At 38.7% G+C, this 27,912-nt stretch overlaps 1 protein-coding gene across 1 annotated transcript in view; it reads left to right on the plus strand.

Annotated features, from left to right (window-relative positions):
* Nucleotides 1-27,912, plus strand: part of LOC113229015 (dipeptidyl aminopeptidase-like protein 6) — a 566,288-nt gene that overhangs the window by 124,509 nt on the left and 413,867 nt on the right. The gene's annotated exons all lie outside the window — the stretch shown is intronic.

Raw genomic sequence — 27,912 nt, forward strand, 5'->3', positions numbered from 1 at the left:
ATTAGCCACATTGAGGCGATGATCGCTACTTCGAGTCCAGTTGGGCTGAAGGATTTTTCTATGTGTTTTTTCGATATTTGTGTCAAAAATAATGACTTCAATAAAACAATTTTTATTACCTCGATACAAAACAGCGACTAGTTGTTGAGATCAATTCAATGATCTCCAGTTGTATTCTGCAGACTATTCTAGTTGCACATAAATTACATTATTTTATTGTAATGTCATCGGATTTACGTAGTATACCACATATTAAGTTGATCGGACTAGAATAATAAATATTCATTTTATAGCTGGGATCCCTACACCAAGTAGGAAATGATGATATTTAAGCGGCAGAACAAATGTTTGTGAAACTTAAGTAAAAATCAAACAAAAAAAAATTTTTACGTCAGGATTTAAAAATTAGTAATGGTTACACTAAACTTTTCGTAGAACATTTATGGTATTGTGATTTTTACGGCAACGGTACTGGGTAGGAAAGGGGAGGCAATGTTAAACCCAGTGGGAGAGTTGCGAGGTCCACAGATAAGTCCACCGGGTTGTACTTATTAAGGAATTAAAAAAGGGCCACATCAAAAGCACCGCAGGATTACCGCGTGCGTCACACAAAGACTGTGTTGAACACGAAGAATAAAAATAAACTGGCTGTTCTTGGCAGTCTCATATACATTTAAAGGGCAATATATACGCTTCTCTAATGAAATTTCGGTTCTTATTCAAAATTGGCTATTAATGAATTTAAAAACAACAAAGGTGACTTAATATTTTTAACAATTGTTGTTGAAAAAAAGAGTAGGTGGGTAGGTGGAAGTTTGAAGCATGTCCGTGTACATGCACGTGTATTTGTAGTTTTGTTAGTTTAGCAGCAGTAGAGCTTCTTGTAAAAGAGTTTTATTTTTATTATATTTTCAGTATTTCGGGTTCAATACCCGATCTGATAAGATATGGTAACAAACCTATCCCTATAGTATAATTTATTTGTATGTTTTGTATGTCTCAACTCAACCAAGTCACAGGACTGGCAACTTTGTGCCTACAAGTCGCCGTTACTGCCGTGAGCACTAAACAATAGGTTTTTCACGTAAAAATGTTTCTGTGTACGTTTTGAACATTACGCAGTTTTACTTATGGAGGACAGCGGATTACCGCATGGAAATGTTTATTTAAGTATGATCGATGGGACTCGGTGATCTACTTATCTAATAATAGTGTTATTTTCATGAAAACAAAATTTGTAAAGAAATAACGAAATTAACTTATTGCGAGATATAGCACCGACGGGTGGAGTAAAACGGTAACCCAGTGGTAAGCAAGAAGTTACAGAAATGTCATTGTCACAAAGCGTAGTTATGTGAGAGTGGATCGTGTTGGGAGGCACAAACTACACCCAGCATTGAGTGAAGTTGAGCCTGTGACTGGTGATGAAACTGCCGTGGTGGACAACCAGTCTCAAATCAAATAAGCCGCCACTTGTGGTGCAGCCACTGAAGGTACAGTCATAAACGTGTATAAAGTCAAATTGCATCATCCACCCTTACTGGCCGATTTAGCAGCAGTTAACAGGATTTATCCTCATGATGGTATAAAAACAAAGCCGAGGACAATCCCAGACATAAAGCAGCGATAAACGAATCCCAGATTTATCAAACAAGCACCAGCGGACTTAATCGGTGGGCCATCATGACTATCAGATACGGAATGAAAATAACAAAGGGCGGAAAATCCTTGAATGTAAGGGACAGTTTGCTTTCAACAGCTGTCGGATTTCGTTTTCTTTCAAAGCGTTAAATTGCACGGAAAATGCTCTCATGTTTGTACAGCGGCCACAATTTGAAATACCCTGTATATGGAGTGCAAAATAAAATATCTTACACTATATAATCGTTCCACCTGGATGTATCTCTTTCTCTGGTTCAGTATTTGAATAGCTTTTTAATTTTGATCTTTATAATTTGTTCACTAGTATGCCATTCTTGGTCTTTCTCTTTTTTCTTTTATCCTCCCCTCAATTATCACTCTCACAAATTCGCCATTACGTAACAAATGTCTAAATATTTTATTTTGGTGAGCACTATTTGTTACAGCGCCAGCCACATAATATTTATCAAAACTTCTAGTCAATGATTTAAAATAAAAGGCAAAAATATCGAAACAAAGTAATGTGTCAGGTAACCGCACCATTTACCGGACTCAAAGTAGGTAATTTTCTGTACTACGTGTACGTAAGCAACAGATTTCACTCCGGGACATTATTCGAAATACCAGAACCAATTTACAAAAGTTCATTTCCCAAATTGGTCCTACCGGGAGACGAACTCAGGGCTTTCTCTTCCAGCGTTCACAGTGCAAACCGCTAGGCCACTGAGGTCATTACATACAATAGCCGTATTAAAGTAAACCTATAAACCTAACAAAATTCAATACAACAATTCCGGTATTTCAGGGAGTGGTATTTTCCACTCTACCTATACATATGTGTATTACTTCCTCTAATGTTATGTAAATATACTATCCCATGTCTGTTTATTATGTGACCGGTGAGGTCGATGGTTCTAATCCCTATGTCGACATATATCTACGGCTTTAATTCCTAAAATACATAAATTTGTGAATCTTTAGTAGCGATGTCTGTCGCCGAGCCATTGTCTACCAGACCATCCCTGTGATACAAGCTATGAACCTCGGGTGAACCCATTGAGTGTCAGGCTATATCCGCTGCGCCTATCTTGTGCAAACCTTTTAACCGACTTTTTCTTTATTCATTGCGCAATACTATCGCCTTAGGCGTTGTTCTCGTAACATAAACGTACAGTTAGCATTAAAAGTTGTTAAGCAGTTTGATGTTTTTCGTGTCTTCATTATCAACCCATTTATTCGTCCTACTGCTGGGTGCGGGTCTCCTCTTAGGCGAGGGTTTTCGCACATTTTCCGAGAGTTGTGAACTTTGTTCGACGTGCAGGTTTTATCGCAATAAATAAATATTAGACTACACCACATACGTTGCTCTGATCCCAAAGTAAGTAGCCCAAAAGCACATGTGTTATGGAAATCGGACACGACGACGGTACCACGAACACCCAGACCCGAGACAAGATAGAAAAGTTTGTTTTTCTACATTGACCCGGCTGGGAATAGAACCCGGAAACTCAGAGACACCACGAAAACTGGTGTGCAAACCACTCGACCACGGAGGTCGTCAATGTTTTCCTTCACCAAAAAGCTCCTGATATATTTCACATAAAATATCGCACACAAATTCCGAGAACACATGTCATACAGCACACAAGTGGTAGCCTAATAGGTTGCCTCTCAATTCAGAGGTCTAAGGTTCGAATACCTGCGACAGCATTTATGATTTTAATTTACGTATAAGTTACGTAACAACAGACTAGAAATTCAAGAACAGATTTGTACGTACCATCATGTTAGAAGGTGTCGATGACGTTACTCGTGTAAACCTATTTTCACGCCAAATTAACTCACTAATTTATTTCCAATAATAATGTACTGCAATAACAATACACATTGAGACACGGAAACATTAACATACATTAATTTATTGTTGTCTCGTTATGTGTGTTTAACTGTTTGTTGTGTTCATATATTTATGTAAAGTAATTGTTTCTTTGTTGTTTATTTGTTTTCGTTGTCAAATTTATATATATTTATAATTTATACATTTATACATATATTTTTGTCTTGTGTCTGTTTTTTCTTTTAATTATTTAATACGCTCGTATGTGCTTGTGGGAAGACAATAAACGTTTTAACTATGTATCTATCCATGTGTAGCTTTTATTAGATTAATAACAAGTATAAACACATACATACATATGTTGTACATTAAACTAATTGTAATTAACACGAACAATCCGACCGCCAATAGGTCATTCCGGTAATTACTCAAGTACGTCTAGTGTTTAATTGAGTATCGGCATTGCATTGACAATCCCACCGTCCACCTGCTTGTAGCTCCTAAGATGTCAGACAGATATACATCATGCACGTGTCACGTATGGTCCTATTAACTCTCTTTGTCATAGGCCGAAGTTTGCTTTGTCAATCTTCCGTATGTACTTTCTTGATTTCGTACAAGGTGTCAATTGATACAAAGTTTTTCTCCCAAGGGAAATCCATTATGAACAGCATCCAGCCCGGACTCCCACTAACTAAAGTTAATGGGATACTCATCGCACCGCAAAGACGGAGTTCAGAGAAACGCGATTACTTTCTTCCTCAACTCCGCTGGAGACGGGAGGTAGAAACTACTCCCTTCTCCACTTATCGCGAAAATTCCCGTAGCTGCTTGAAAGTCCCTTTGAATACTTGATTGGACAGTTTAGGTTTCTACAAAAATCCTGAGAGTTAAGGAAAAAACTTTTAATACTTATTGTGCACTTTCAATCACGATATTCAAACCTGTTCTAAACCTTGTCCTACTTTCGATGAGAACAATTAAAAGTGGATATTTCAGAGTGCTACTGCGGTATCGTTTGCTGCTTTAGAGTAAACAAGACTACTTTTCTTCAAATCCCCGAAAGGGATTTGTCATAATAACATCATCATGAAGATCCATTTCGATTTATCCATTTCTCGTTTTACCACTCTCTATAATAGACACGAGCCGTTCAAATATATTCGCAAATGAAAAAGAAATACCACTTTCATACACCTAACCTACTATACTTCCATTATAAGGTAAGGAAATATCCTTCCTTAAAAATATACTTAATATTTTTCAAGAACGTTGACTTGCACTTACGGACCTTCATGATTGAACGCATCACTTGAAACCATGCAAGTTGCACGACACGCAAGCAAAATAACCCCTCTAATGGTTTTGTAAATGGTTTGCACAGCTCTAAGGCTCCTTTTAAACATGTAGCTAGTTTACCTAATGCACCAGAAACTTCTACTGTAGAGTCTTGCAAGTTTGCCCACAATTGAAAAGTTATCAAATTACGTTTAGAATACTTGTAAAAATTATTGCAAACGACTTTTAGGAGCATAATAAAGATTCTTCCTTTGACTCAAACTTGAACGAGACCTGCCTATGCAGAAGTGATCCAATCCACCGTCTACAGAATTTGTAACTTTCACTGCTGCGTAGTAATAAATTTATTAATGCGTTTGATCTTTTTGTGCTGAAACATTTCTGCGTGATAAAATTGTGGCCAGCTATAATATAGTCATCGATTCATAAATTACAAAATTGTTTTTGTGTTCAACTTGATTTTGTAAGAGACTATGGTTTTGAAATAAAATAGTTCATTCTGTAGCCCTATTGAGGAACAGCTCAGGCAAGAATAACATAAACAGCAGAAGTATTAAACTAAAGATTTTTTAAATATATTGGCGCACGTACAAAACGGGATAACTTTTACATCATTACAAGAAATCATTTAAAGCTGCGTGTAAAATTTATAAGCGAGGAGAAGGAAGGGCGCCTCACACACAACGGAAACAAGTTTCAAGGAGAAATAAAAAGATGCTTTATTTTAAATTTACTGTCATAACATGTTACATATGTTACGGTTACATGGAAGGGTACAGTATGCTTATTGCTCTTATCAGTTACATATAAAGGGTTAATTTTAAGTATAGAGCTAATAATACTCTGCACTAAGAGTTTTTGAAAGTACGTGAGTGGCACATGGATACATCACTTATACGTCACTGACCTGGAGGTTACCGGATGCACTTTTAGGGTACATACCAGACCCGCTGCGAAGACAGCGTAATTTCTACAGGAGTAACGCAGTTATATGTAGATGCCGACCACCCGTGGAGCTCATGACACGTGGTTGGGCACAGCCGAACAAAAGTTACGGCGCATTTGTCTCTGCCATTCAGTTGATGGCGAGAATTTGAAATTACAAGTACCAAAAAAAAACACCCTGCAACAATACAGATTGTTACAGTACATTGAAATAAATGACGAAACATCTAGCGAAGGAAAGAATCCAGAGGTCAACTCACCATGCGGTCCGGTGACACGGGTTTTCATCTGGTACAGGGTTCGGAGACCCACAATTACGGCATCTGGCTATTCCTGGTTTTCCTTATAAAAGAAGGCATTGGGGGACTATACCTCCAATGGGATAAATCACCGCAGAATATGTAGAAATTAGGAACAACTTGCGAGCCGATGTGTCGAACAGAAAAGACAAGCTTCCACCGAATTCCTCCTAAGAGATGTTACCCGCGAACAACGCCACAGACAATCTACCGATTCATCTAGATGAAGCTCCCAAGTCTTATCACCTAAACCCGCTAGAATACAGGGCGATTCCAGGTTTACGTATATTACTCTATAGAAAGTACTTGGCAAACTAATTGGAGGCGTTCGACGTGGAAATATTAAAGAACAGCTATAATTTACATGAAGCTCGACGACAGAAGTAAAATCGAGTTTATTGGTACACAGCACTAGTATTCTGCGTTACCATACAAGAAAATTTAGCCAGTGTTGGTGTTTTCAAAATTACGTCAAACTAAATCCATTCCCGCTATTGATTTTACAGAAAAATTGTACACCACCAAGTAATATATATGTGAATGGTTTAAATAATAGATTACACCAACACTTAAGAGTTTCAACTAATTTACTAAATATTTTTAAACTTTAACGTCAAAGTGACATTTTGTACAAGATTGGTGAAAAATACCAAAGAGAGAAGATACATTTTGTTTTTGTTTTGTAGTTAGGAGATCTACCAAAAAAATGTGTAACAAGATGGACTGATGATGTAAATGAAATACCCATAATGAAGCCAGTTTCGTAGTATTTACAGAAAGACAAATAAACGATATCAGCCACGAGATATTGGCATCAGTCCAACTTTCGCTGGTATCTCCGGTAGCTGGTATCTCCTGAGTATGCCGTACACGTATCGGTGTGTGCTATCACGAAAAGAAATATCTTACAATGTTATTTATTTTTCTATTTCATTTACGATGATTTTACCAATAAAATTAATATTCCGGGAAAGCAGTTTCTTGAATTAAATTTTGGGTGTTCAGAGTTTTTGTTTTATAAAGCTTCAAATGCAAATATGATCATATGATAAGATTTGATAATAGTGTATACATGCCTCAATTTCTTATAAAACAGTCTAAAATGTCTCCGTTGTTCTTTTACCAAACACATGACACGTTATAATGTTTTTGTTCTCAATTTATCGTCGAGATCTCGTCTTTTTATTACCTCCTTCTAATATATTCCTTCCTGTATAACATTACATTTAGTAGTAGTAGAGTTCCTTGTGAAATAAGTCGTCCAGGGAAGTATCTATTTCTGCCACCAAGCAGTAATGTGAGCATTACTGTGTTATGGTTTTGGAGGGTCACGGAGCTGGTGAAACAACTAATGTCTCAGGGTGGCACAACTTAGTCATCCTGCTACTTGGTATCATAAAAAACTCTTTAAAAACAGCTGATCAAACTTCAATACAGTAGGAGCATTCTGGGTCTATGTATTAATTAGTAACTATTCCACTAAGATGAGGAGTGTCTTTGAATTCAGAGTGATTATACATAACATATTCTATTTGATAATATTCCATCTTTGTTCATATATTTACTTTTAATAAAGCGAAAATGTGAACAGATGTGAGACTACTCTCGGTGGCCCAAAGGTTTGCATTGTAGGCGTTAGATGTGGACGTTCCAGACTCAATTCCCGATAGGATCAATTTGAGAAATGAACTAATTTAGTTCTGACCTGGGTATTTTGGGTGGTGTCTTGGACTAAAAGCCGTTGCTCTGGTGTTCATAGTACACGGAATTCCCTAATTTGAGACCAGGTAATTTTAAGGTTTGACATGAAAAAAGAACTTCCAATTATAAATCAAGTGAGGGAAAGAATTGATGAGAATAAAATGGTCGAGTGATACGTGCTATGAGGTATCATGAAAGTTAAAAACAAAAAAATATTATTACGGTTCATACTTCATTCCTACATACCGTATCTGAACTTCATGCTTGTGTTTACAAATCGCAAAACTAACATGTAAAAATCAATCTTGTCTGCAATACAAGAGGATATGGAAACAACTGCAATTTTACATAGATCTAACAAATAAACCACAACTGCACGAGCCAAATATTTACAACAAACGGCGGGAATATATACCTACAGCGGCGGACCGCATCGTAATGGAGCCCATAAAGTTGGGCAGAAGCATGCATAAAACACGCGCTCGCCGCGATACCCATCTTAACCACTATTACATCGTATCGAATTTCATAGATCTTTTACACGCACGGATCACTCCGGCTCCCCTCCATCCGTACCAATTCCAAATATGTCAATCTTAGCAGTTTACGCACGAAGAGTCGTTGTGTTCCTGACATTCAATGGCTTAGCCCAATAAAGACTTTCTCCGATGAGCATGTGACCCAAATTGGCTCACTGAAGGTAATTTTGTTTAGAGAGTGAGTCGTCTGTGCTTGCGCTGTTTAAGTATTCTGTGTCGGCGTCAGCAGCGGCAGCGCCGCCGGAAATGGGCAAAGTTTTTAACTTGCCGGCAGCGGCGCCGCGAGCAGAGCACACGCCGCGACGCCCACAAAATATTGTCCACTTAGTGGTTTGTCACGCCTCGCGTGTATTTGTTTGTTTTAAATGAATAAATCACATAGTTTTATGCAAAACTGCTACAAATCTTTGTTTTTAGAGTCACGTAACGCTACGTGACAGGCGTATATTTTAGAAATTTTATACAGGAATTTAAACTGCGAGACCTCCATTGAGAATAAAATTATTAAAGTACATAAAATCTGACGCTATCGAGCGCAATTATTGCAGTAACAATTTAAGTAATGAAGTGAATCATATTGTGATTGATTTAAGTACGTTTTTAGTAACATTAAGAGTTCCATATGTAAGAGTTCGTTCGAAGCAGTAATGTCAACATTACTCCGTTATGGTTTTGAAAAATAACGGTGCCTGTGAAACTACAGCCACATTGGGATTGTCAACTTATACCACAAGGTGACGGACGATACGGCAGTGCTTTTTTGTTTATCCGTTAACCGGCCTATCACAGTAAATTTGACTCATATCCATGAAACCTTTTTTTAAACACTCCACGATTTCCCACTTCTTCATGACGGCCAATATGTAGAGTAACGATTACAACGTATGCAGATTATAATTTTCTGATTGTATGTATGAAATATAGTTACTCAGTATTTAATCACTATTTTGGAAAACATCATCACCGAAATAGCAAAATGAATATTTCTTCATACTGATTCAATTAAACAAATCGATTTATTCAATTAATTAATCAATTTGTAGTTGGTAGTACAATGGACTATCACTAAAACAGTCAGTTATCTGTTTGTATACTTTTTGCGTAAATTGGATTGAAACAGACTTTAATACTGTTTGTGCAACTTAACACCAGAAACATCTGAAATTCAGGAATAGTTTTCGAATTATTTTAAATATTACATTTACTCTGACGATCAATCAGCCTTTTCAGTTGTCAAGTGCTTTATTAGGTAACTATAAAACCTGTGTCATGTGGAATATTTGATTCGAAAAGTAACCAAGCACCCATTCCTTTCTCACAGTACATTAGAAACTCTCGATTGGAAAAATAGAAAAAGCAATAAACGAGCATCTTAGCCAAGACAATGCAGGGTCTGTTCAAAGCGGATGGAAGGGCAATTATATCGAAGTCTTAGAAATACACAATAGATATGAAAAGAAGATTGTATCAGTGCATTATTGCAATGCTTGGTTTTATTTCTTAAAATAAATTTGTTTGTTCCTAAAGATAGTCACCAGTCAGAACAGTCAAACAGAAACAGCCCGGTTTAAAAGAAACTTATTTCTCATTCGTCAAATACATTGAAGAGATACGAATCATCTTGTTATATTTTCGAACTCCAGAATACGTACATATATACATACCATCATGCCTGTCTCTCACAGGGGTACCTCATTTAGGTCTTCCACTCGTGCCAGTTTTTACATATACGCCCGTTTGCCCTTGGTATGTTTTCTTAAACCTTTTTGGTTTTAAATTTATAAGCACCCTGGCCAGTTTTATAAGTATTTTAGTGCATTATATAAGTTCAAATGTGTTCCAGTAAACAATAAATGTTTTTATTTATGCGTGAGCTATAAAGATTTCGAGTTCTATGTGCCTGTAGTTTCGTCAGTACCATTACTCTTCAAAACCGGAATATAGTAGTGCTCACTTTACGCTGCAGAAACTGGTATGATGTAGTGCTTTCCTGGACGAACTCTTTCACAAGGAGCTCTATTGTTGCTAATTCTATGAGTTTTAAGGTCATCTCATTGAAGACACCGGCGACCACCGTCCTGATTTTGATTCAAAACGGAATCGAGCTGACCGGGTAGTCTCGAAATCAGATGGGTTTCTGAGCGAGAAGATGAACCTGATTCCTACTATCCGATTCAAAATGTCAAAGGCTTCCAATCGGCCAGTTATGAATCGCAATTATGCGCCTCGACTCGGAAGAGACGTAATTTCCGATCGGGAGAGGCAATCAAAACAAGCTGCAGAAGATACTTAGACAGCTGCTACTGCCATATTGAAATAAGCGTAGACATCCAAAAGGAAAAACCAGCCTAATGGGCGCAATTCTATGTCTATACATAAGGCGAAAACACGACAAAGACGCGTGTGGTAAACTTGAATTAACGTAAGGATTCTACATCATATAGGCTGCAGTAGAGGCGAAATGATGGAAGAAAATCCAATTATATCACTTGCCGCGACAGCTTAGCACTTTATTTGATTTGGATTACGACAACGTGCCGTCGTATTGAAAGGATGAAACTTCCAAATGTTTTTTTAACCGTCTGTAAAAATATATAAACCCAATATTACACGAGTGTGCATATCCTGCTAGGAGAGGGCTTGAAGCCACAGTGGCTCTAAGAGATGAGTTTATAATAAAAATTAACTTTCGTATACTAAAATTGCGGCATATTTATAAATTGTCAATGTCGATCATTAATTATATTTGCATTATTCGTATACCAAATGGCGTCACATAGAGAAACTTTTAAAAATTATATAACATCAAAACTGTCCCCATATTATTATGTACTTTTCTACCGATGATGAATAAAAATATTGTTGTGCAACTTATTGTGCAACAAAAGCTATAGAAAATGTTTTAATCATAGATTAGACTAAATCTATGATTTTAAGCGGTTTAATTTTTAAAATGAGTTGAAACAAATATTGCAAATGATAATGAGAACAAATTTCTATTTAGTTTTTACTCTTTAACCCATTTACTTTTTACCCTTGAGTTTGTTATCCATTCTTTTCAGGGTCTTGCGAATAAGTAATTACATTTATGTTCTCTTGTACTTTATCTGTCAATTATGATTCCATAAACCATATCACAAAGGCGCTCTTTATAATTCTGAAAAAAAAAGTCTAATTTTGTTAATTAAAAGTGTCTCCTTAAACGCGTCACTCTGTTCTTAAACAGAGTGACGTCACTATATTTATGAATTTATTAAAATTCAAATTATTTTATTGAATAATAACTCAAAATGTTACTTAGCATGTACAAAGGCGTAAACATTTGGTAGAAAAGAACTATTTAGAAACAATATAAAATACCAAATATAACGCTACTCAAACGCTCTACTGCTTCCTGATTGGTTAAGATATAACCGGTACTTGGCCAATCACGGACACGTCTATTCTATCTCTTTGGTTTTTCGTTTTGTAGCGTTTGCTTAACTTTCATTCGAGTATGATCTCGCGGATTGTGAACAAATCATCCTTAAATATTGGTTTAGTTTTATTTTAATTTACTCATAGAAAAAGTATTGTATGTATTAATTTATTATAATTATAATTACATAATTAAGACCAAAATCGCGTAGCTATTACTTTGGCAATCACGGACTTTAAGAACCGTCATTATGCAATGATTGCATAAATACTATTAATCAATGCGACCACTTTTGAAGTGTAAATGACACTACGAAAAAGAATTATTTTTATTTGATTTGACTTTTATTGGACCACAGTAAGACCATGGCATAAATCCTATCCGGAAAAACAAATGACGTTCGCCAAGGTTGGGACTATCAAAGACACCATACAACATTTATTTAGATTAGGAGATCCATTCGCTTGGGTTCCTTTTTCACTTTCTAGGACAATTATAGTAAATAATTAATTGTACTAATGGATGACTCACGTATTTTGGTCGAATTTTCGCTCGGCATGTTTCGAATCAGTCCGTGGTCCTTAATCATGAGCTTTCGTGATGGTTTCGTTAAGAATGAAGCATACGAGTGTAGTTGCTCGCTGCCGCCGTCTGCGCCCGCGCCCGCGCTTGCACTAAGTGACTGGTCTGTCAGCGCTTTGGTACGCAATTTTCGTCGAATCGCCGCCGCGGAAGCTCATAATTAAGGACCACGAAACGGTGTAAAACAAAAAAAATTGGACTTAATTACACGAGTTATCCGTTAGTTTAGTTATGTATTAGAATCCCCCATTTTCTGTTTAGAAATGAGATGATTTTATTTGTGTAAAGATTATTTTTGTAAAGAGCTAAGAACTTGTTTTTGAAATGAGGTAAGAGTCGCATTATCTATCAGGAGTATCCTAGTTTTTATTGAGTTCTGTGATGGCTACAAATTGGAAAAGAAATTATTTTTGCAGATGTAACTGCGTATATTTGTTTTTATAAAAAAACAACGTTTTTAGCTATTTATATGTGGCACGGCAACGGCTGATAGTCGGCTGAAAAATATACGCTATTTAGAGGCGAAAAAATACTTCCATTTCCAATCCTGGTTTTTATTAGTGCGTACGCTCGTATATCCTGACAAAGCTCTCTGGCCTCGTTTACATTCATTAATATTTTTATACAAATGCTTTAAGTTGTCTCACACCGCTCTCAAGCCTTTTTAATAACATTCTCAATTCGATCCAAACTGTCAAACGTTGTTTTCCAAAGTTCACGTTTCTAGGTTTCGTGGGAGAATGCTAATAGGAATAACCGTTGCTTTTATGTTCAGGTTTTCTTACGTAATATTTGTTTGGGCGCAATAAATAATACGATTACTTTTATTTCTATTAAGCAGATTTTTGTGTTTAACGATTTTTTTGCCTGAAAAAAACTGGCTGAGTGAAGAAATAGATTTCTCACAGAGGGTGCTACGGCAAAAAGTTATCAAAATTCAAAAACTAAGATCTGCAACAAGCACATAAAAATGTACAAGGTCGGTGGTTCGTTCCGCAGATTGTCATTATTTATTTCTTTTAAATTAGTAGGTATAGCATAAGTGGGAACAGACTGTTGACACAGCCGTGTCGGTGGACGCGTACAGTTACATCTGCAACGGTTGAGCGACTGTGGCCAACATGTTTATTTTCAACATTATTCTATTATACAATTTTGTAAAGAATAGTCGCAATCGTTCAAGTTGAGCTATCAATCAAAGGACATAAAATACAAGAAAAATTAGGCCAGACATTTCCTTTTTCGGCAGCTAAGCTTAATTTTAATAATGACGCGCAAATGGGAGTTTATTTCATTATGGTCACTCATGCAGACTGTGCGTGCTAAACAGGCCCCGATTCCGAGCACACAAGCAAAGAAATGAAGCTCTCATAATTCAGCCCGTATAGCTACGGTGATAGGGACATTGGAATGTGAAAGTTATGTCTTGGTGCTCATATAATACACGTGCTTTGACGTAGGATATTCTAAAGCGATATGGGTAGACGACATCGTCGAAAGCGCCGGATGTAGTTGGGTGAGACTAGCGCAAGATCGTGGTGGACGACACAAATCGATACGACAGCAATGGATAATGATGATGGTCAAGTTAAATATAATCTGGCAATACTTACTTTTTGTGTTTTTATCACATATTCCTACTTCACACTGGTCCAGCGGTTAGCTCTATGGGCGCTAGATGAGGACGTTCCGGGTAACATTTTCAGTATGGCCAACTTTGAAACACACCATTATATATTTAATTTGGTTCGGATGTTAATTTCGGTGCTCTGGTCAGGGTTCAAAATTGTCAAAATATTTATTTTCTTTGATAATCAGCACGATAATTATCCACTTTATATCTGATAATTATCTATTGTAATCCATAGCTTTGTTTCCTTATTTTTTTACAAAATGTGAACTAAATAAACACGAACAAAAATCTTCGGGAAACCGACTTGGTTTGTGACTTTTTATGTTTGACATTTGACACGTTTGACTACGTCTCCGATACATGCGAAAACATTGCTAGCACTAGCACTTCTTTGTCCCAAATAATTTTATCAATGATAATTATCACTACGAACCCTAGCTCTACATAGGGAATTATCTAGTTCGAGGCCAGGTAAAAGTTGTGGTTGTCTAGCACGTTATCAGAATCATTAATGTCCATTAATCACCGTAAGCGTATACCTAGTGGCCCTGCAAATGAACACACGTTGCTAATTGTGGCTGGAACCATTTATATTCCTTTTGTGTTATTATAAAGCGTAAAAAACAAACGTCACATGAAGAAATTGCATTTGAAACACTCAGAGAGGACGAACAAAACAAGATTGACCAAAAAGAGATGTAAGCAGCGAGAATAAGCGGGTCAGTTTGTAATGGTCAGCTCCAGTCGGTCTGAATGAGCATGAGTTGTGCGTGAGTTCTGGTTCACCCGGTGCTGTAAAATTTATAAGGGAGGAGAAGGAAGAGCGCCTTACACACAACGAAAACTAGTTTCAAGTAGAAATAACTCGATGCTTTATTTTAAATTTACTGTCATAACATGTTACATATGTTACGGTTAAATGTAAGGGTACAGTATGAAGAACTAGTATTTTACTTCCCCAAGTTTACATTAGGAGTTTACAGATATGCTTATTGCTCTTATCAGTTACATATAAAAGGTTAATTTTAAGTATAGAGCTAATACACTGCACTAAGAGTTTTTGAAAGTACGTGAGTGGCACATGGATACATCACTTATACGTCACTGACCTGGAGGTTACCGGATGCACTTTTAGGTTACATACCAGACCCGCTGCGAATACAGCGTAGTTTCTACAGGAGTAACGCAGTTATATGTAGATGCCGACCACCCGTGGAGCTCAAGACACGTGGTCGGGCACAGCCGAACAAAAGTTACGGCGCATTTGTCTCAGCCATTCAGTTGATGGCGAAATTTGAAATTACAAGTACCAAAGATAAAAAAAAACCCTGGAAAAATACAGATTGCTACAGTACATTGAAATAAACCATGAAACATCTAACGAAGGAAAGAATCCAGAGGTCAACTCACCATGCGGTCCGGTGACACGGGTTTTACATCGGGTACAGGGTTCGGAGACCCATAATTACGGCATCTGGCTATTCCTGGTTTTCCTTATAAAAGAAGGCATTGGGGGACCATGCCCCCAATGGGATAAATCACCGCAGAAATCAGGAACACCTTGCGAGCCGATGACACAGACAATCTATCGATTCATCTAGATGAAGCTCCCAAGTCTTATCACCTAAACCCGCTAGAATACAGGGCGATTCCAGGTTTACGTATATTACTTTATAGAAAGTACTTGGCAAATTAATTGGCAGCGTTCGACATGGAAATATTAAAGAACAGCTATAATTTACATGAAGCTCGACTACAGAAGTAAAATCGAGTTTATTGGTACGCAGCACTAGTATTCTGCGTTACCATACAAGAAAATTTTGCCAGGGTTGGTGTTTTCAAAAATACGTCAAACTAAAGGGTACCCTTTCATGCTATTGATTTTATAGACAAATCGTTCACCAACAAGTAATATACATACATGAGCATGGTTTAAATAATAGATTACACCAACACTTAAGAGTTTCAACTAATTTTCTAAATATTTTCAAACTTTAACGTCAAAATGACATTTTGTACAAGAATGGTGAAAAATACCAAGGAGAGAAGATAAATTTTGTTTTTGTGTTGTATTAGGAGATCTACCAACAAAAAATGTGTTACAAGTTGGTAAGGGTGAACTTACCACTACCAAATTAAGAGCTTCATAAAGAAATGCTTAGTCAAGTACTCTTAACTGACGAGCGTCTATGATGCATTGACGCGTGTTGAAGTGGAAAGCTGTAGTTCCTGCCTACTCCGATGAGACTAAGGAAAACAAGAAAGAAACGAATAAGAAACTAGGTTCATCAATTTTCGATGAATAAATCGTCGTCTAGTCTTTAATGCTACTAGTATTGGAATAAGGACCAACCTAACTTTGCATGACTGAAGAAAAGAAGGTGAAATGTAAGATATACCGGTTTGACTGCGACTACTTCCTATAAATTTACACAAAAATGCCTTCAAGACCTCAGAGATCGATAGACAATCATGAAGGTTCTATTGTTTGATTCCTGTTTGATATGTTTCTTTTTTAAATCGGTTATGGTCTGGACTTTTGGGTACTGATCCAGGTGTTTCCGCTTCTTTACGTGTTTTTCTCATACATATTGTTTTCCATGGTAAGACTTTGTTTATTTAACAGTGGACTATAATCGATATAAGCCGCTAAGTAAATATAATCCAAAATTGTCAACTACCAAAATGAATCGCGTTGAACAACGACTAAATGCAAGTACAAATATATGGTTTTAATTGAAATTAGAAATTTGGTCGTGGCATTAACCGTTTTAACATTCCATGACTAAGTTTCAGTCGTGTAAATAACTAATATGGTTAAGATAGATAACGTAGACTTTTAATAATATATTAATTAGTATTTTTTTTAAACTGTTCAGTTTCAATTTTATTAAATGTATAACTTGCTACTGAACCCGGGGTGAATTCACTTGCTGTGTGTACTTATAGTAAAATGTTAAAAACCGGTTCAAAGAGAATATAAACAGTTTCCATTAAAAAAAAAAAAATTAAAAGCAAATCCATGTCCTATATTTAAAAATCTCTACATCCCTAACACATTGAATAATGCTACGTTCCCAGCTACGGCGTAGCACTGACTACGAGCTTTTATAAAGTGTATCAATCATCAATTTTACGGTAATCAGCGAATGGGGCGGGAATTATCCGTTACGACTTAATCCTCTAGTTGAAATTCTCGTTGTTCCTTATGAAGGCCACCGCATAGTCGTGAACCCACCGTACTTTCCACTACTTGGCATGTGTCTCCTCTAATGTGCCTCTATTCTGATTAAAAAAAACGATTTTATATCATTTGTATTCCATTACCGTTAGCCAGATTAGACCACCACCGCTATAAAAAAGACAAATTACTACTTAGTATATTAATAATAAATATATTATTAAACAAGTTAAAGGGATTAAGGTAAAACTTGTTATGTAAGGATTATACAAGACATGATAGCACAAAAGGCAGACTTAATGCTAAATAAATATTATGTATAAAATACCTAAAATAATTTAAAATTTAAATTTTCTTTATAACATCAAGTGACGGGACGAATAAGTCGTGCGCCTGATGGTAAACTACATGCCTGTCCTTAACAGTTACAGTGCCACTCAGAGCTTTAAATTGCAAACATTTGAGGGGCACTACCACTATCATCCTGAGGCATAATTTGACAAGTCCCACGTGCCTGTAATTTCACCAGCACCCTTACCGTTCAAAACCGGTACACAGTAATGCTGACATTACTGCTTGGCGGCACAAATAGGTAAGGTGGCAGTACTTCCCTTGGCGAACTCTTTCACAAGGAGTTCTACTGCTACTAATTAATGTTAAAATAGTTACTTTGTCATAACTATGTTTTCTTTAAATAACTATGAATGTGATGTAAATTCGCAGTTAGAATACGGCACGTTAAGAAAAAAGTAAAAACCGCTGCGTCAAAGTATCCAGGGCGGTCCTGCAGGCTACAGTTGCCAGGGCGCGTCAGTAGCGCTCGAGACGCCGCGCCGGCCGCACGCGTTTCCCTTCCTCCTCTCCACCTCTCCCAAAAACCATTCTTCTTTTACTAATACCTTCGCTAGACAAGCACTCAGTTCTAAACTTCAAACCTAACGGCTTTTCGCTTCTAAATTTAAACATATTTAAACATCGAACAAAGAATCTACAGGTGGCCAGCACGCGGCGGCGAAAACAAACGAATGACTGTTTTGTGATTAGATTAGAATTCTTTGCATTTGGAATTTATGTGTTATCATTGTGAAATTATAATCTTTAATCTGTAAATTCCAATTAAAACTCGATTTTCTTCTTAATAAAAAAAAACTAAACTAACATTAAATAGTGCTATTTTTAACTAGTAACTTGAACGTAGTAAAGTGAACTTAATTAAACTCGATCTACTTAGTTTAACGTGAAACATTGCGTGAGTTATGTTAATAAAAGCTCTCATGTTTTTATACCAAACTATAATAGTGTATATTTTTTCATCATTTAACCTTCATTGAACATGCTTTAAAAACCTATTATTTCTATTCACATTTCTGTTGTGATAGCAATCTGATCCAACCTTTTTCCTGTTATTTTTAAAAGCTTCTTGTCTATAAAGGTGCCATGTAAATGTCTCTCCTCTTGTAAACTCAGCCACAGGTATTTAAATTTGTTTTTTCTTTTCTTGTTTTTTGCTTTTTTTTTATAAAATGTTCATTTTTTATGTTTGTTGTGACACGTTATTTTATATACTGTACAAGTATGGTGCACAAGTTATTGCGTGATTGTCCAAATAAAAAATATTAAAACTTTGGAAGCGATGTAAAGTGGGTCAGCAGTTATTTCTCAACCCAGAGACTGGCGGTTCGATTTCTAAGTCCTGTACATTTGTAAATGTTTATCAGCGATACCACTTGCTGACGTTGAAGGAAGACATCGAAGAAGATTCGCAACTTTTGGAAAGTATGACGTCGCCAATCCGTATCCGGTCTGTCTCTTCTTAAAGACCCAGAGCCAGCTGTGAGACGTAGAACGTGTTAATAATGATGATGATATATAATGGATTATACAGTGATTCAAATTTGCATGCATTCAAAAAACGCATTCTTGTAACACTTTTGTATCACAAATAAATAAATGAACTTTTGAGTAGGTATTCTATAGAAATATCCATTATACGTACATACTTTTGGAAGTGGATCACAGTACGACACATTTACGTTCCCTTTTATGGTCTTTGTAACAAATCATCGTTCCACCCCTATCTCGCTTTCCTTCAATCGTTCCATCAAGACAAATGTATTTTTCCGATTCAGCGCATTTTCTTAGGGTTACTTTCGTCAGGAATCACAAACTAAAACACTTATAGTACTCTCTGCTACTCTACTTCCTATTTTTACGCAGTAAACTAAGTTAAATAATAATAACTTTAAAAAAAGAACCCACCTCAAGAGTTGAATTACATCTATATATTTGCCAAGTTTCATTGAAATAGGTACGTTGGATTCATCCCCTAATTTGCCACTCTGGGAGGCGGAATATTTATTCTAAGTTTGATTGGGACCACTACTGAGGCACCTCCGATAAAAAGAGCAATTATCGAAATCGTTTCACTAATGTGGGAGTAATCACGTAGCACCACAAAAACATGCACTCGAATTGAGAACCTCGTCCTTTTTTGAAGTCAGTTAAAAAGAATATTTTCACGAAAGTCGAAAGTCATAATCCATTATTACCAGTACAATTTTAAACATAGGCCTTCCTACTTCTCGCCATTTTATCTTTCTTGTGGTTTATCGTCTACCATCTTTCGGGTCGGTCTTTCTGAACCGATGTCAGAGAGCCTAAAACGGCCATTTTATTTACTTAATTACTAAATTAAACAGATAAAGTGGCTATTTTAGGCTCTCTAAATAAACTCCTCTGTACCACTGTCTAGTGGTAGCCCAATAAGAGTGCTTTCTTCATTGAGTGTTAATGTTGGTTGGTTCAAACATCTGTAGCGGAATGTACAAATGATGTCAATTTCTGCGTTTTTCGTGGTACGTTTAGTTTGCGTTACATTTGAACGTCAGAGAACATCTCAACATCACAACAAGAAATTTCGCAACCCTTCATTGAACGAATCTCGTGCCCCACTGTGAGACACATAATAGATTTTTTTATGACAACAAGTGACGGGATGACTAAGTCGTGCGACTGGTGGTAAGCGACACGCCTGTCCATTACAATTGCAGTGCCGCTCATTGGTTTAAACTATAAAGATCTCAGCACTGACATTACGCCCGTAATCCTGAGATATAAATTGACAAGTCCCATATGCCTGTAATTTCGCCGGCACCCTTCAAGACCGAAACGTAGTAATTCCTGCTTAGCGGCAGAAATAGATTAGATGGCACTTCCCAGGACGAACACTTTCTCACGGAGCTCTACTGCCACTATAGGGTAGTAGAGCTGGTGATGACTAATCAAACGGTGTACCTCTCGTGTCTCACTCACAGCACCACCAAACCACGAAGAATTACGATTCATGTTAATATCATAAAAGCGGAAGTGATTCCGCTTGTTGAAGAGCGAATAATCGCTCAAGATTAATGACGTCACGCCCCGACAGCTATTGAATTAATGCTTATTGTGTTATATATCGGGAAGATTAAAATTATTCCATAATATTTTTGGTACGATAAAACATTGTCCTATTTCGTCTGTCCATTAATGTACTCGGGTATATATATTTTTTATTTTTTTATTTCATAGCACTTGGAAAACCTGTATCACGGGTGCCATGGACACACATACAGCCAACCACAAATTACACCCAAACTCACGAGAGAAATAAACATAGCCCATATAAATATTTCTCCCGGCCCGGGAATTGAACCAAGAACCTCTGCGTGGCATACCAGTGTGGTAACCTTTCGGCCACGGAAATATGTTTTTTTTCAAACAAACCAACACTCTGTTGTTATTTTTGTCAATTATACAATGTCAAAGCAAAGAACTTTTATTATACCATTTATTCCATAAAAATACAATTTCACACATTCGTTCATTACGCTGCCTTCCTTGAAAAGAACGAGCAAGAAACTCTAGGGATTGCTTTTTCAAATATACTTAAATGCTATGGAATACACTTTGAATCAAATTTGTGTGGAATCTAGATCCATGTCATCTTTCCATATATGTTATGTAATACGTAGTCTTCAATTTTGTAATATGACTTTTCAATCTAAATATTTCTAATGTCGTTTTAAACTTAGAAATACAGACAAAATCACAACAAAGACAGGTTCTTGTTTCTTAAAAGCCTGTGTTCAACGTCGTGGAATCTTTATTTCTAAGTTTAAAACGACATTAGAAATATTTTTATAAAATATAGGTGCGCATTTGACCTCCATCTCACCTGATGGAAAGTGACGATGAGGTCGACGATGGAGCATGCACACCTAAATAATGCCTATTCACTCTCGCCTTGAAAAGGTCCAAGTTATAACGTTCAGGGAACAAGTCTGCAGGCAGGGAATTCCACTCCATAGCCGTTCGCCATATAAATGTGGAAGCGTAACGCTTCGTGCGAATCTTTGGAATATCCACAACATAGGGGTGGAACCCAAGCCTACGCCTAGTCCCCCGGTGATGGAAAGGGGAAGGCGGAATTAAATCATGTAATTCCATCGCACACTCTCCGTGATATATCCTGTAAAATACCGATAAGCAGGCAACTTTACGACGGTGTTCAAGGCTCTGCAGCTTCGCCTCCACTAATTCCGAGTCACCTATAAGCCTCTTGGCACGGTTGTCAATTGAATCCAAAGTGGCCAGTTGATATGTCGCAGAGCCATCCCAAAGGTGGCAGCAGTACTCCATGCACGATCGGACTTGTGCTTGGTACAGCTGGAGCAACTGTCCCGGTGTAAAGTACCGCCTCACCCTGGAAAGGATCCCAAGCTTCCTTGCTGCATTTTTGGCCGTGGATTCAATGTATCTGCCGAAGTTCAAATTGGACGACAGGTCCATTCCAAGTAGCTGGAGACAATCGGCTATCGGTATGGATATATCACGAAAAGTCGGAGTCAGCTCAAAGGGACTCCGTTTTGTGGAGAATAGACACGCCTGCGTTTTGGTAGCGTTAAATTTGACAAGATTGGCATTGCCCCAATCGGAGACTGCCTGGAGTGTCAAATCTAAACGGCTAACCATGGACTCTCGACAAGACTGGATTTCCTCTCCACTGACCCTTGCATTGGTCAAGTACCTATCTACAACTGTGCTGTCATCAGCATACGCAAAGGTACCTGGAATTAACATATCATTGATATGCAGCAGAAAGAGAGTTGCAGACAGTACGGAACCCTGAGGAACTCCGGCATCTATCGCCATATGTTCGGAAGAGTAGCCTTCTAAGACCACTCGAATCGAACGTTCGCTCAAGAAATCCGAGATCCAATTGCAAAGGTCAGTGGGAAGCCCATAAGAGGGAAGCTTGCTTAAAAGGCTTGCGTGCCAGACCCTGTCAAAGGCTTTAGAAATGTCCAAAGACACTGCAAGTGCTTCGCCTTGCTTTTCTATAGCCTCGCTCCATATGTGACAGGCATACACAAGAAGATCCCCAGTAGATCGCCCTCGTCGGAATCCGTACTGGCGATCACTGAGGAGATCGTTGTCTTCAAGGTACGATAGGAGACGGTTGTTGAGTACACGTTCCATAGTCTTGCAGAGTATGGAAGTGACTGAGATAGGTCTATAGTTGACAGGGTCAGCTCTGCTTCCCTTTTTTGGTACAGGTTGCACGTTTGCAAGCTTCCACGACCTGGGAACTACACCAGTCTCAAGTGAGAGGCGGTACAGGCGTGTGAGAACAGGAGACAACTCAGGTGCACAGTTACGCAGGACTATTGCTGGAATTCCATCTGGCCCGCTAGCTTTATTCACGTCTAGATTTCGCAGAGTTCTAAGTACCTCTTTTTGGCGTATGCGAACTGGCGCCATAGTGCAGCCAGCCTGAGGTAAAGTAGGTGGTAGGGTCCCTGCGGCATCTAGACGCGAATTTTCTGCAAAGAGTGAGGCAAAGAGATTCGCCTTCTCTTCCGCAGTATGAGCCAGCGAACCATCCGGCCTCAGCAGAGGTGGCAAAGATGGGCGACAAAAGTTCGATTCGACCGCTTTGGCCAGGGACCAAAAGGATTTGCTGCCTGCTGGATAAGAGGCAAGCTTGGCTCCTATGCGGCGCACATGGTCGAACTTGGCCCTACGTAACATGCTTTTGCACTTCTTGGCGGCCTTATTAAAAGCTTTCTTCATGTTCTGAGTACTCGGAGTTTTGCGTAGTCGAGCATCTGCCCAAGCTTGGTACGCGGACTGTTTACGTGCTTCAGCACAACTACAATTAGCGTTAAACCATGGACGAGCTTGGGGTCCATTGGGTACATCAGAGTATGGAATGTAATACTCCATACCCAAACGCAAGACCTCGACTACAGCATCAGCACAGCTCGACGAGTCTCCTGAAGTAAAGCACGCCTGCCAGGGATATGACGCAAAGAAATGGCGCATTTCGTCCCAATCTGCTAACTTGTATCGCCACACCCGTCTCATACCACTAGGGCCCTGATCGGGTGGGGAGTATACGGATACAGTTTTCACCAGACAATGGTCGGAAGTACCCAGTGGGGCCTCCACAACCACAGAGTATCGGTCCGGATCAGTTGTCAGCAGAAGGTCCAAGCAATTAGCCGTATGGGATTCAACATCTGGTATCCTAGTGGCGCCACTGACAAGCTGGGATAAGCTTAGCGTTAACGCAAGTTTACGCGTCTCTCTCCCAGCGTGATCGGTCTTCTGGTATGGGAACAACCATTCTTGATGGTGTGCATTAAAGTCCCCCAGAATGACTAGTTGCGCCGCTGGGTACCTATGCTGAATCTCATCAGACGTCTCACTTAGATATTGGAACAGCTTGGTCGTCTCCTGATCTCCACTGTGCGATCGGTAAACACAGCAGTACACTATTTGTGTAACTCCTGTGTCAACCAGAAGCCATAAAATTGAAAAACTCGGTGCCTCAAGGTTCTTGAGACGCTTGACACAGATGTCATCGCGAACGTACACACAGACTCCGGCACGAGGTACGAACCTGTGCTCCAGAGTATACCCGGGGTAGCTGAGGTACGCTGCGTCAGTCGGACATCTGATCTGCGTCTCTGTGAGGAACAGCAGCTGCGGTTTGTCGGTTTCAAGGTGGTAGTGGACCGAATCGAGATTTGAGTGCAGACCTCGGATGTTAGTGAGGTGCACTTTTAGTGGGAGGACGTGCAACCGCTGTGTATACTTTTTTCCATTTTTAAAGTTTTTCATTCTGTTTTGGAGAAGTGAATAGGCAGGAGGAAGGCAGTTGAACGAGGCACTGCGTCGTGTTCAACCAAGCAGCAGACTCATACTGCCACACGAGGTTACAATCGGCTTGGAGACCGCGGGGACGCCCGAACCCCCCCGGAGATGGCCACCTGGTCCTCCCTTCCGGTCGCCAACCGGCAAGGTGGAGCATTCCGGGATTTTTCGTTGGGTGGCGGGGCAGCCTTTCACGGGTGGCTTTCCCGCTACTTGGGCCCCCAACTTCCCACGGTCGGCCAGCGGTGCACCGTGCTTCGGATCCCGCTAGCCTCCAGAACCGAGTGCTCAGTGTGGCAGTACAAGCAGCTACAACTCGCCGTCAGACGCAATGCAACTGTTCAGACCCGACCTCCAAATGGCAACTCCCGAACACGAGTCGGAACACGGTAAAAACCATTTGGCGACTCGACTGCGTCGGGAGGGTGGTGACTAGCCACGGCCGAAGCCTACCACCAGTAGTTATTGCTCTTTAGCACCACCCAGGGGTCACTTGTAGGGTCTCAAGGGTAAACCTACGGAAGCGAGCAACATCAACCCCCATCTGGAAGGCACGAGACAATAGCCAATTTACTCAAAGCCCTAAATGCAAATAGTGCACGAAACGTATCGCCGCCAAACGGTCAAAAGCAAAGCAAATAGGTCTTTGTGGTCACGTACGATTTCTATTACCAATTCAACCGTATTCTTGGTATAGGTGTATACATCTTACATAATATGTATTTATTTACAAAAACATGCTCGTAATTCAATTTATTTGGATAACACAGGTTGTACCGAAACTGACGGTAACAAAAAAAGGATTTGTTTTTTGAGGTTAGTTTAGTCTGCCCGATTAGTCATACAAACATATTCTGTATTTACTAACGTAAACTAACCTCACACACTTTTTGTAATAAGGCTACATCTGCAAAGCGACGACTTCCTTACATTAAAAGTAGTTTAATCGAAGAGTTGTATTACGAATTTGAAGACTACATGATAGATAAAGATATATGGAAAGACATCATGGCTCTAGATTCCACATCAATTTCATTCTAAGGGTATTCCAAAGCATTTAAATTTATTTGTAAATAGCAATCTCTTGAGTTACTTGCACGTTCTTCTCAAGGAAATCAGCACACCGAACGAGCAATACTGTAGAAAATGACGTTTTCAAGTGTAAATTTATTATACCTATAGAATAAATGATTTTTTGACTTTTGACCCAGAGGTTTAAAGATTCCGCAAACACAATTTGTCGATAATTTAGTTTATAATGCTTAAATATGAGAGTTATGAACATAATTTGTTTCATTTAGTTTTCGTATTGTTTTGATGACTATCGTATGATAGAACGTATAATCAAATGAAGCTTAATATAACAAGACTATTTATATATAATAATAATTGTTATTATTATAACGTCTTTATAATGGGGAGTACTCAGAGGAACTTTTGGAACTGGTGCCACCGACTCGTTTCCACTATCGCACCTCCCGCCAATGAAGTACAGTCCATCCCCACATCTTAGGTACCTGACATTGTAAGACCACGCGGGCATCTCGGTCGTTCCTTCCTCGAACCTGCAAGATGTGGAATGATCTTCTTCAAGTGTTTTCTTTGCGCTATGACACGGGGTTCTTCAAAAAGCGTGTTTTCAGGGCACTCAAAGGCTGGCAACGCATAGGCAGTTCATTTAATGTTGCAAATGTCCATGGACGACGATGACTACCTCCCATCAAGTGGCTCGTCCGCTCGTTTGCCTCCTCCTTTATATAAAAAAAATACTAACAACAATCACAAAATGCATCTACAAGAAAACAATAAATCAGAAAAAAAATTATGAAATATTTGAACGTCAAACTGCTGTTTAATCATATTATTATTGCTCATACACAAAAAACAATAATATTGCTAATAAAGTAGTAATAGAGCCCCGAGTGAAAGAGTTCGTCCAGGGAAGTACTGCCACCTTTCTGCCGCCAAGAAGTAATGTGAGTACAGGCACACAGGACTTGTCAATTTATGTCTCATGGTAACGGGCACAGCGGCAGTATTTGCTTTGTGATTTAGAGCTCCGAGTGGCACTGCTACTGTTATGGAAAGGTGTGTCGCTTACCACCAGACGCACGACTTCTTCGTTCCGCCATAGGTTTATATATCATGTAACTTTTATTACGATTATGTTGTGAGTTTACTATTTGATAACAGAATTTGAAAGAATCTTACATTCTTATGTCTATGTTAATTAGTCTATACGCCTTGTTAGCTTGTCTAAAATTGCCTTTTCACTTTAACCTTGACCAGCCTTAAGTATTTTTTCGTTTTTCTATGGGACCAAGTGACAGGACGTGCGCCTGGCGGTAAACGTGACGCCTGTTCATAATGTCGCTCAGAGCTTTTAATCGTACGATCTTAAGGGCACTGCCGCTGCGACCACTACCTTGAGACGCAACTTGAAAGTCCCATGTACCTGTAATTTCACCGAAAGTGTGTGCTTAAGTAAAGCTCTAATAAAACGCTTTAGGCTCAATTGCTTTCGAAATGGCATAAGGATTGTGAAACGCTGTTGTTTAAGAAACAAAACACATTAAAACCAATAGTGGGGCTAGGGCTACATTAAATGAATGAGAATGGGTCTCTGTGGCGGGTGCTCTAATTGCCGCGGCGTTTCATTTTCGTAAATCTGTGTTAATATGTAGAGCATGGTAGCCCTTGGGTCTGGTCTCTTATTCGGTCTATTAATTTTTCATCAACGATTTTGCATTAACTTTGAATTCAAACTAATACTTTGAGTAAAGGTGAACCATTGTGAACGAATGACCGACTTTTACGACTATCATCTCTTATAATCTGATTCATAGATTTATATACCTCGAACAATACCTTCGTAATCTAAACATGACGCTTGACAATTACAATAATAATAATAGATCTCGTTTCGGTCCATGGGAAAGACGAGATTGTAAAATAGATATCGTATTAAATAAATGTTTAGTAGCAGTAGAGCTCCTTGTGAGTAGCTCTAGTAGTGAGAGTTCGTCGAGGGTAGTACTGCCACCATATCTATTTCTGCCGCCAAGCAGTAATGTCAGTATTACTGTATTCCGGTCTTGAACGGTAAGGGTGCTGGTGAAATTACAGAGGCACATGAGACTTGTCAACTTACATCACAGGGTGACGGGCGTAGTGGCAGTGCCCCTCAGATCTTTGCGATTTAAAGCTCTGAGAGCCACTGTAAGTGTTATAGACAGGCGTGTCGCTTACCATCAGGCGCACGACTTGTTCGTCCCGTGACCTGATATTAAAGAAATAAAATAAAAAATGAATAAAAAATCTAAATAATAATAATTGTCGGCGCCGCTGATGTGGACCCGCGAGAGGGGCAGAGGGTCACGGGGCGTGACGCGGTTCAAACCGCTAACTTCACCTTATTACTGTATTCGCTCGAACTTGGCAAATAGATGTAATTCCACGTACTTTTGAGGTCGGTTTTTTTAGTACTCTGTACTGAGATTATTTATTACACAAGTTGAAACTTTTATATTCTCTTACTTAGGTCATCCCCTGCGCTGAGAATAATAATAACGCACACACTCAAAGAAGCACTACGGAAACCCTGTATCGCGGGTGCCATGGACACACGCATAGACAA

Source organism: Hyposmocoma kahamanoa, unplaced genomic scaffold, assembly GCF_003589595.1.
Source record: "Hyposmocoma kahamanoa isolate Upper Pololo Valley unplaced genomic scaffold, ASM358959v1 270, whole genome shotgun sequence".
Lineage (NCBI taxonomy): Eukaryota > Metazoa > Arthropoda > Insecta > Lepidoptera > Cosmopterigidae > Hyposmocoma > Hyposmocoma kahamanoa.